The sequence below is a fragment of the Oncorhynchus clarkii genome, chromosome 19 (assembly GCF_045791955.1).
Source record: "Oncorhynchus clarkii lewisi isolate Uvic-CL-2024 chromosome 19, UVic_Ocla_1.0, whole genome shotgun sequence".
NCBI classification, from domain to species: domain Eukaryota; kingdom Metazoa; phylum Chordata; class Actinopteri; order Salmoniformes; family Salmonidae; genus Oncorhynchus; species Oncorhynchus clarkii.
The window spans coordinates 12,110,940-12,123,025 of NC_092165.1; positions in this window are offsets into that span (position 1 = coordinate 12,110,940).

Consider the following 12,086-nt stretch of genomic DNA (forward strand, 5'->3'; position numbering starts at 1 on the left):
TCAAGTTCACAAAGAGTTCACTAAAACCTAAATGTAACTCCTCTGTTAGATGCAGCAGGCTACAACGTCCTTTATGAAATTGCATTGGAAGTAAAATATGAAGAGTTTCAATTTGATTTGGGGTAGAAGCAACTTAACAGAATAATCACCTGTGTCACGACTCCGACCGAAGGTGGCTCCCCTTCCCGTTCGGGTGGCGCTCGGCGGTCATCGTCGCCGGCCTACTAGCTGCCACTGATTCTTTCCTCCCCCTCCTTATGTGTTTATTGGTTACACCTGTTTTGAGTTGGTTGTAATTAGTTGGGCTTTATTAGTCAGCCGGCCCGCCCGTTTCTTTGCGCGAGGTTGATTATTGTAACCTTTGTGTTTGGTGTAGACCAACGTGTTGGTTTATGTTGGTGGAGTTTGCTGGACTGTTTTCGTCCCCCGTGTCTGGGGAATTTTCTTGAGCACCCAGTGTTTCGTGGGGTGCCGTGGTTCCCCGTGTCTGGGGCATTTGTCTTGAGCACCCAGTGTTTCGTGGGGTGGCCGTGGTTCCCCGTGTCTGGGGCATTTGTCTTGAGCACCCAGTGTTTCGTGGGGGGGCCGTTGTTCACCGTGTCTGGGGCATTTGTCTTGACCACCCAGTGTTTCGTGGGGGGGCCGTTGTTCACCGTGTCTGGGGCATTTGTCTTGAGCACCCAGTGTTTCGTCGGGTGGCCGTTGTTCACCGTGTCTGGGGCATTTGTCTTGAGCACCCAGTGTTTCGTCGGGTGGCCGTTGTTCACCGTGTCTGGGGCATTTGTCTTGAGCACCCAGTGTTTCGTCGGGTGGCCGTGGTTCACCGTGTGTACATTAAAAGAGCACTATATTGAACTCTCTGTTTTCCTGCGCCTGACTTCAAACTCCCGACACCCAGAACGTTACAACCTGGCTATGAGTTAAATTGATACACAAATGAAGAAACAGTCCATATATATTTTTCAATGGGGCTATACATTTGGGTGAGGTTTTATTCTCGCCTGAGTAGCCTCGTTTCACTGCCAAAAATTAAATTAAACCATCTAGTGTTCAGTGATATAACAACACAATGTCAAATACAGGTAGCCTCGTCAAATAATTAACATCCAATCACATTAACCGTTACTCTCTCGCGGGAAACCTTCACTCTTGCACAGACATTTAGAAATGAAACATGACCATTTGAAGAATAAGCCACAGAAGTTTTTTGAGTGAGAATAAAGATGACTTTCGAGTAGTAAGACATGTACAAACACAACAGATACCATTAATAAGAAGGGGCTAGAAGAGTCTTATATGGTGAGCTACCGAGTGGCTAGAACAGGCAAGCTCCATGCTATTGTGGAGGACTTCATTCTTCCTGCTGCCGTGGATATGGCTGGGACAATTCTGGGGGAAAAGACCAAAAAAACTATACAGACAATGCCTTCATCAGACAACACTGTGTCACGATGCATCAGTGACATGGCAGATGTTTTGAAACAATCACTGCTTCACATACAAGCCAGTGAATTCTATGCGTTACAGCTGGATGAGTCAACAGACATGGCGGGCCTGGGACAGCTCCTGGTATATGTCTGTTATGTTTGTGGGGGTCAATTAAGGAAGACATCCTCTTCTGGAAACCAGAGCAGCAGGAGAGGATATTTTTAAAGTACTGGACAGCTTTGTGACATCAAATGGACTTTGGTGGTCAAGGTGTGTTGGTATCTGTACTGATGGTGCAAAAGCCATGACAGGGAGACATAGTGGAGTGGTAACATGCGTGCAAGCAGTTGCTCCTGACGCCACTTGGGTACACTGCAGCATCCACCGAGAGGCTCTTGGGTACACTGCAGCATCCACCGAGAGGCTCTTGCTGCCAAGGGAATTTCTGACAGCTTGTAAGACGTTTTGGACACTACAGTGAAAATGGTTAACTTTGTTAAAGCAAGGCCCCTGAACTCTTTTCTGCACTATGCAATGATATGGGCAGCGACAATGTAATGCTTTTACAACATACAGAAGTACGCTGGTCATCAAGGGGCAAAGTATTGACACATCTTTTTGAATTGAGAGACGAGCTTAAAGTTTTCTTTACTGACCATAGTTTTCACTTGTCTGACCGCTTCCATGATGACGAGTTTCTCACACAACTGGCCTATCTGGGTGATGTTTTTTCTAGCCTGAATGATCTGAATCTAGGATTACAGGGACTCTCCGCAACTATATTCAATGTGTGGGACAACATTGAAGCTATGATTAAGAAGTTGGAGATCTTCTCTGTTTGAATAACAAGGACAACACACAGGTCTTTCCATCATTGCATGATTTTTGTGTGCAAATGAACTCAAGCTTACGGACAAAGTCAAATGTGATATAGCGAAGCACCTGAGTGAGCTGGGTGCGCAATTATGCAGGTACTTTCCCGAAACGGACCACACAAACAACTGGATTCGTTATCCCTTTCATGCCCTGCCTCCAGTCCACTTACCGATATCTGAACAAGAGATCCTCATCGAAGTTACAACAAGCAGTTCTGTGAAAATTGAATGTGTTCAGAAGCCACTGCCAGATTTCTAGATAGGGCAGTGCTCCGAGTTTCTTGCCTTGGCAAATCGCGCTGTTAAGAAACTGATGCCCTTTGCAACCACGTGCCTACATGAGAGTGGATTCTCAGCCCTCACTAGCATGAAAACTAAATACAGGCACAGACTGTGTGTAGAAAATGATTTTAAGACTGAGATTCTCCAAGACAACACAACATTGCAGAGTTATGTGCATCCTTTCAAGCACACCCTTCTCATTAACCTGTGGTGAGTTATTCACAATTTGACGAACAAATTAAGTTTTATATGTAAGATGGTTAAATAAAGAGCAAAATGATTGATTACTGTTATATTATTATTTGTTCCCTGGTCCGACAAGAGCTCTTTGTGACAAAAACTCACACTCAGTCTTCTGTTTAATAAATGCATCGTATAGTGTGTGTGGTAAAAACAACATCTGAGATTGCGCTGACCCTGGTGCTAGAGGGGGTACGCAGCTGGAGGTTGAATGTTTGAAGGGGTACGGGACCATAAATAGTTTGGGAACCACCGATTTAGATTATACAAAAAAAACTGTTTTTGGACTCAGATTATTCAGTGTGGTTGGCAGCCGAGGCTGGATTCTAAATGCTCAATCTCTTCTACGACTCTCCACATGCTCAGACATGCACACACACCTCCTCCATGTTACGCCCCTCACCTGCAGCATGTTTTTACTCTCCATGCATATGGTGAGGGGATTATAGACACAGTACTGTACGATCAATGTTACACACTCCCAGCCTACTTACACACTCATCTTGGTTCCCTGTGGCGCATAACGCCGATGTGTGAGTTGTTGTATTGACAGTATATTTACACGTAAGGAAAGGTTGACTATGTTTTTTTTGTTGTGGCGGTTGTTGTTCTACTGCACAGTAAGATTGTGTATTATAATTAATTGAGACAGCGTTTTTGAAAAGTTGGACGTTGAAATGGTAATGAACTCATTACACAATTATCAGTGTTTGTACAGATGTAGGATGTGAATTTGAGCCAGTTTGCTACAGCAGGAAAATAATCCTGAACCAACAGGAAATGTGAATTATTAGGATCATAATTCAGGACATTTTCGCTGGGGTTGATATATTTCTTATAAGGGAAAACCAAGTCTGAAACCTCAGAAGCCTTTTTAAACCTCAAATGCACTACAAGTTTTACATGTCCCACATTGCAGCAAAGTTATCCTGTAACAAATTAAGATTCTACATCTGTATAAAGACACGGACAAGACCGCACAATATACAAATAAACATAGCAAGTGACTTATTTGGAGAATGGATTCAATCAATCCTGCTTAAATGTAGCCTTTCATCAAAATCTTATTGTTTATTGTTTATTGTTTTCCCATAGTCATATGAATCACTGTGATTGCAGTTGTTATGGAGCCAGAACAATATTATTGTGCTGCTGCAATGTAGATTTCCCACAATGCAAGTGGGTGGAAGAAAGAGAATGAAGAGAAAAAGGGTGATAAAGAGGGAGAGAGAAAAAACTGAGAAAGACAGCCAAGATGCAAAATAACAGAGGGAGACAGAGAGAGAGAGAGAGAGAGAGAGGGAGAGGGAGAGGGAGAGAGGGAAACAGAGAAAGAGAGAGCGAGAGAGCAAGAGCAAGAGAGAGAGAGAGCGAGAGAGAGAGAGAGAGAGAGAGAGAGAGAGTCAGAGAGAAGTCATAAAAGAGAGGGAGAGGAAGCGAACGAGTAGTTCCAGAAACTGTCAAACCCACAGTAGTCGAATCCCCCTTCCAGCCAGCCTGGTCCTCGGAAAGCTAGCTGGACCTCGTCATACCACAGCAACCTGTAATTCCCCGTTGAGCTGTCCCAGACTGATGAGAAACCACTGGAGTAGAACGGGAGAGAGAGCAGGAGGGAACGGGAGTGTACAGAGGCCTTTAGCGCTGCAGGTTGACCTCTCCGCTGTACCTACATTATGTATTGCAAGTCCCAAGAAGCAATCATCTTTTTATAAATCACACCTTTCTCTCCCTGCAGACCTGCATCTCGGTAACTACCCTGGACCCCACAGATGGCCAACTGTCATATGAAACACACACACGCACCCACACGCACCCACCCACGCACGTACGAACGCACACACACACACACACACACACACACACACACACACACACACACACACACACACACACACACACACACACACACACACAGGCACATACTGAATTTGTTTGCTTGACTGACTGGTATCGACATCTACATTGCAGCAGGTCTATGACTTATGATAGCAATTCTCAGTGACAGTTAACAGGGGGGGTGAGTTATAAGAGGTTGATATCCAATTAACAGTGTCTCCCCAGGTTTAATGAGTGGTTGTAAATTCCAGGCTAATTTTAATTTGCTGTAAGTGCTCTGAACTTTGAAGGATCCTGTACTGTTGATTTACAAGTTGAGAGAGACGGATTTAACTGAAGAGACAGACAGATCGAGGGAAAGAGAGATATGGACAAAGACAGAGTGAGAGAGAAAGAGGGAGAGAGAAAGACTCAATGACTCAATTAGCGCGGCACAGCATAGCCAAACACAGGAGTCTATCAGAATTAGGTCAGGGTGATAAATGTAAATATGTGTAGTGTACTGTATGTGAATCATGTAATTGTTACATGTCCCATTTTAAAGGTCAACTCATGGTTAAGACTGGATTAGATAAATACCATTTATGACTCATAACACCATATTGCATTAATCTCACACACTGTCAGTCAGGTTGCCAGCATTATATAACTGCTGAGGAAGCTGAGATTAGGTCTCGCCGGCGCGACTGAGACAAATGACTTCAGAGCAACAAGCCTCCGAGAAATGCAGAGGATGAGTCCTGAGAAATAGAGGTAGGAGAGAAAGGAAGAGGGGGGAAAGGAGGGAGGGAAGGATGGATGGAAAGAAGGAGAGAAAGGGGAAAGCAAAGGCAAGGAACCTTTCCCGTTGTCCTGATGAGTCTGTCCTGCTCTGCTCTGTGTACAGGTCTGCTAGTCCGATGTATGTTGAGTCTTACCTTCAGAGCTGCAGTCTCTCTGGAGCAGAGAGGGAGATGATGGCTATGACTTCTGTGACCTCTGCATGCCTCAGTGAGAGGCCCTGTCATTGGCTCATTATCACGCGTGGAGAGGGAAGCTCTGGAACTAGTCAGTAGGGGAGCAGTTGTCCGGGGTGATCTCCCAGGGTGCAACGCTCCACTAAGGGATGGAGGCAATTCTAATGAAGAGTAATGATGAGGGAAACTCGGCGATCACCTGGACAAGCCAGTACAGGGAGCAGACAGCTTCACAACACCTAGACAAGACAGTACAGGGAGCAGACAGCTTCACAACACCTAGACAATACAGTACAGGGAGCAGACAGCTTCACAACACCTAGACAAGCCAGTACAGGGAGCAGACAGCTTCACAACACCTAGACAAGCCAGTACAGGGAGCAGACAGCTTCACAACACCTAGACAAGACAGTACAGGGAGCAGACAGTTTCACAACACATAGACAAGAGCCTCACGGCTACACAGCACGGCTCCCACTACTTCCTGTGGCCTCAGGCTAAACCAGGAAGGGTATTTACCAGCAGGGAAAATGTAATATAGGTAGATAACATCCAGACAGGCCCTGAGGACCACATTCTCTCTCTGACTCAGAAGCTGTTATTTTAGTGTGACGTCTGACTGAAAGTAGTCCTCTGTATCTTTCTGTTCAGTGTGAATGGGATTTTGAATGGTCTTTCTTCCCTATATTCAGTGGCCACTCAGTTACCTCAGCCCTTGCCTGACTTCCCACATCCTAATATAGATGTTGTTTTATTCCCTGGTTCTACCGATGTCAACTATATAATACCTCTGAGGCGTCCTTCCTCAAGAAGAAGCAATTGAAATTCAATAGATTTGCCATCGCAAAAAAGGTGGAACTTAGCATGTAACTCAAAAGATGCCCAAGGGGACTACTGTCACTGAGAGAGAGAGAGAGATGGTGGCAGACATTTTAGTTATTCATTTCTGCCTATTTCCACCGTACGAAATTAGAAAGTCATCGTCAAGCAATGTCCATCTCCTTTTGACTGGAAGGGACATTTCCCACTGTTCTCAATTTTGGTTCCCCATCATTTGCATTCACCGGGCACTGCCTGCAATAAAAATGTTGTTTTAAAAATACATTTCTATCTAATACCCATTTATCATAGACAAGGAAAATGCATTCAGGCCAGTCACAAATGCAATGTGGGTTGCAAATATAGCCTATGATTTTCTGCTAGTTTATAGAACATGACTCATGGTTAAACTCTTGTGGGAGACCAGTGACAACTCTACAAGCATACAATAGAATACTTGATACATTCTCCTGCTTCGAATTATGCTGTTCTGAATCCATGATAGAATGTTAAGATTGAGCAACGAAGTTTGGATTTATGGGCAACGTTTTGCTCTGAATAAAGATATCCTGGGCTTCTACAACGGCAAAGTCAACATCTCATTACTTGAGTGTTCTGTAATCGGCCACAGCAGGCAACGGTAATTTGTCATTTTACAAATTTCTATCGTAAAAAAAAAAAGTTTTCTCCAGTGACAATCTGTGCCATTACCGTGGTTAGAAAAAAGCAAACACTCTTTATTTATTGGGTTGTTAAAAGCGAGAGATATTGCCTTGGTTTTTCTACTGCAATGCAAATGACCCTGGGGTACAAACGATACCAATCTTTCCACAGACTGACAGCATAAGTCTAGCAATTTGCAACGCTTAGTTTCAGAGAGTAGGAGGATGGGAAGGGTGGAATTACTTTAATAAGGACGAGTGACAGAGGAGATCTACAGCGGTATGAAAACAGTCAGAGTCCTCCGTAACAACAACCGACTAGACAAGCAGTAGACTAATGACGGCTCTCTCTTGTAAATCCTATCTATCAGCTTTATCTAATTCAGCAACTTTTTCTATCTGAAGGTTATTCTGTAGGCATATAGTGTGGTATAACACAATACGTGTTGAATAATTCAGGGAGATACGCATCAAAACCCTTTATTAGGTAAAGAAGGGCATCCTCCTTTTCCATAAGCACAGTCTCCAGTTCAGCCCCTATATTAGCAGTGTGTTTGTGAGTTCGTTGAGATTCTCCAAACCTCTTATGGTAACCTCTTCCTCTGTAAACACAGACTCTTTTCTATTTCCCTACAGCCCAGGGTTAGTAGAGTCTCCAGGCGAACAGCTGGGCCCATAACGAACCCAGACTCAGACATAGGCTAAACCACTTGTGCTTCTCATAGCAAAGAGGCTGCTGGCCTAGCATGAATGTAGCAACGGCTTCCGTGACTTTAACAGTTGAACACTGTGCAAAGAGCTGTGTGCTACAGTAGTACTGTTATTGGGTCACGAGTTGGTTGGAAACTCAGACATTTCTTGAGACCAGAGCCATAGAGATAGATATATGACTCTGCTGGTGCTAAAATCCTGCAACAATCATTATGAAATCCATGTTGTTTTTCTCAGAAAACACTCGTGCTTTTGACAATAATGAAGTGAAGCACTTTTGCAGGCCTACTTAGTTGTCCTCCATTTTTATGATTCTGTTGAGGACAGTAAGATAAATCATGATGAAAAGTGAGAAAAATCACAGGTGGCAGAATTTACTGCAAATGCACTGATGTCGGCTTGCCTGTGCTCGGAGCCGGCTGGTTCCAAGTTCCAAAAGTGATAAAATGAAGAAAATTGATGAAATGAGAAAAAGAGAATATCACAAGATTGTGTCATATATGAAGTAATGGATTTCATTTAATAACGGGATCATAACCCTCATACAGGAAGGGGACGACGACAGCACCTCTTGTTCTAAACATGGTCTTGAAGTGTTCAGTCTGCACTACTTTTAACCAGAGCACTATGGGCCCTGGTAAATAAAAATGTCACTTCATAACAAATAGGGGTGCCATTTGGGACGAAGCCCTTGTCGATATTTGATTACACGCAGCAGCTTGACGGCTTTCAGACTTTGAAGTTCAACAGCACTGATTGAAGGTGTGTGTGTGTGTGTGTGTGTGTGTGTGTGTGTGTGTGTGTGTGTGTGTGTGTGTGTGTGTGTGTGTGTGTGTGTGTGTGTGTGTGTGTGCAAATGCGTGTGTGAAGATTTATCTGTCAGGGTAAAAACCCAGAGGGGAGATATATATTCGATTGGAGCTCTGACCGACCTGTGAGTTATTTTCACAGGCTCTGCAGGGCCGTATAGTCTACACTCCCTTATCGCAGTGCGTGCAGGCTGCTGCTGGATCGATTTAAAATGGGAACTGGTGGGTTTATCCAGAGCTTTTATCTGGTGGTCAACTTGACACTCCAAAGGATTTGAATAATTATCATTAAACCACACATAATGTTTGCTTACCTCATTTCAAAGTTCTAGACCAAGCTTTGGTTTAGAAAGAATTTCATTCCAAAGGCTTCAACGGAAAGGTTTCCATTATTTCTGTAATGATTACAGGTTTAATAGCAAACGTTGCAAAGGCCTAACACTTAAAAGCTAGATTGCATCCATCCATTTGAAAACCTCCAATATCAACAATGTAACTAATGTCTGTGCAATGAATGAAAATATTGCAAACCCCAAACTTCATTGGCAACATACAGTAACCATACATTCCAATTAAGTCCAGAGGGTTAAAAACAGCTTGCAACGTAGTTAGGCCTACATACATAGACAGTAAAAATGACAGAGTCAATTGAACTTGAAATTAAGAAAATGTGATTCTGCCACAGATAACATTCAGTCTAAAAAGAGTAAAACGTACTTTGGCAACAGTGTTTTTTTTTAGAAATGTATATGCTGAATTTAGTGTTGACATTTAACTCTGCGTCATTGCGTTTCACTCTGTACAGCAGGTTTCTCCAACTGGTGGCCCGCTGGCCAAATTTGTGTGGTTTTATTTGTCCCCTCAAGTTTTCTGAGCAAAAAAAAACATAATTGTTGGACATGAAAGGCTGTAAAAACACCAGGTGTCACGTTCTGACCTTAGTTATTTTGTCATGTCTTTGTTTTAGTATGGTCAGGGCGTGAGTTGGGTGCGTTGTCTATGTTCCTTTTTCTATGATTCGGGATTTCTGTGTTCGGCCTAGTATGGTTCTCAATCAGTGGCAGCTGTCACCCACCACCAAAGGACCAAGCAGCGTGGTAACGGGCAGCAGCAGCGATCTCAGGACTCCTGGACATGGGAGGAGATTCTGGATGGCAAGGAACCATGGGCACAGGCTGGATAATATTGCCGCCCCAAGGCAGAGCTGGAGGCAGCGAAAGCTGAGAGGCGGCGGTATGAGGAGGCAGCACGGCAGCGCGGTTGGAAGCCCGAGAGGCAGCCCCAAAAATGTCTTGGGGGGGCACACGGGGAGTGTGGCGAAGTCAGGTAGGAGACCTGCGCCAACTCCCCGTGCTTACCGTGGAGAGAGAGGGACCGGGCAGGCACCGTGGTATGCCGTGAGGCGCAAGGTGTCCCCAGTGCGCAGGCATAGCCTGGTGCGGTACATAGCAGCGCCTCTGTACGGCCGGGCTAGAGTGGGCATCGAGCCAGGTGCCATGAAGCCGGCTCAGCGCATCTGGTCTCCAGTGCGTCTCCTCGGGCCAGGGTACATGGCACCAGCCCTACACATGGTGTCCCCGGTTCGCCAGCACAGCCCAGTGCGGGCTATTCCACCTCGCCGCACTGACCTGGCTACGGGGAGCATTCAGCCAGGTAGGGTTGGGCGGCAGGCTCGGTGCTCAAGACCTCCTGTGTGCCTTCACGGTCCGGTCTATCCGGTGCCACCTCCACGCACCAGCCCTCTGGTGGCAGCCCCCCGCACCAGGCTGTCTCTCCGTCTCCTCCCGTCTGTCCTGAGCTGCCAGAGTCTCCCGTCTGTCCTGAGCTGCCAGAGTCTCCCGTCTGTCCTGAGCTGCCAGAGCCGTCCGTCAGCCAGGAGCTGCCAGAGCCGTCCGTCAGTCAGGGGCTGCCAGAGCCGCTCGTCAGTCAGGAGCTGCCAGAGCCGTCCGTCAGCCAGGAGCTGACAGAATCGCCCGTCACTCTGGCGCTGCTGGAATCTCCCGTCCGTCCGGTGCTGCCGGAATCTCCCGTCCATTCGTGACCTGTGGTCGGCCACGGAGGCGGTTAAAGAGGCGGAGAAATACTATGGTGGAGTGGGGTCCACGTCCAGCGCCAGAGCCGCCACCACGGACAGACACCCACCGAGACCCTCCCCTTTGTGTGTGTGTGGGGGGGGGGGGGGGGGTTACTGTCACGTTCTGATCTTAGTTCTTTTGTTATGTCTTTGTTTTAGTATGGCCAGGGCGTAAGTTGGGTGGGTTGTCTATGTCCCTTTTTCAATGATTTGGGATTTCTGTGTTCGGCCTAGTATGGTTCTCAATCAGAGGCAGCTGTCAATCATTGTCCCTGAGAACCATACTTAGGTAGCCTGGTTTAACTTTTGAGTGGTGGGTGATTATTTTCCGTGTCAGTGTTTATGCCACACGGGACTGTTTTATTTGTTTCGGTATTTCACGTTGTTATTTTGTAGTTTAGTGTTCATGTAAATAATGTATAGTTACGGACACTTACCACGCTGCATATTGGTCCGACCTCTCTTACTCCTCGTCAGAAGAGGAGGAAAACCGATACATCAGGAAACCAGGACAAAGTGATTTTAATTTAAGAAATCTGTTCCTAAATATTCCCACTCATACTAGAGAGACACGTGATCGTATAGAAATGTAAGCAAGGTTTGAAATTATTATGTTTTAGTCAAACATTTTATCTTGTGATCAATTTGCAGTCTACAAATGATTTGCAATTATGTTCTGGTCCCCCCGACTGGCCGGTCCAGAAAATATCGGTCTGTGGCTGAATCTAGATGATGATCCTTGCTGTTCAGAATTCATTGGAAATCTCTCTGTTACTTTTGTAACTCTCTGTAGTGTTGTTCAATATAATCACAAGAGTCAATTCAACTCCTATGGACCCAAACTCAACACTATGTTGGGGTTTATATGCTCCCATTTGAGGTGTAAGGGTGTATATCTAATTTACATTTTTCTTAATGTGTCATATGATAGCTTGCAAAGTGACCTCCAATCGCTATTAGTATACGTTTAAGAGGGAGGATGTCCAGCAATTTCATATCACCCACAACTTACATTCAGAATGCATGTCAGAGCATGGAGTACTGTTGTTTCAGACTACCTACAACATGTAAACTGGAACAACCTTCTCAGTAACCTTTTGCAATAAATCCAACCACTTACAGATTTGTAAGTAAAAACACTTTATAGCCTGCATAACCATATCCTCTAGTCTAAAAACACTTTATAGCCTGCATAACCATATCCTCTAGTCTAAAAACACTGTATAGCCTGCATAACCATATCCTCTAGTCTAAAAACACTGTATAGCCTGCATAACCATATCCTCTAGTCTAAAAACACTTTATAGCCTGCATAACCATATCCTCTAGTCTAAAAACACTGTATAGCCTGCATAACCATATCCTCTAGTCTAAAAACACTTTGTAGCCTGCAT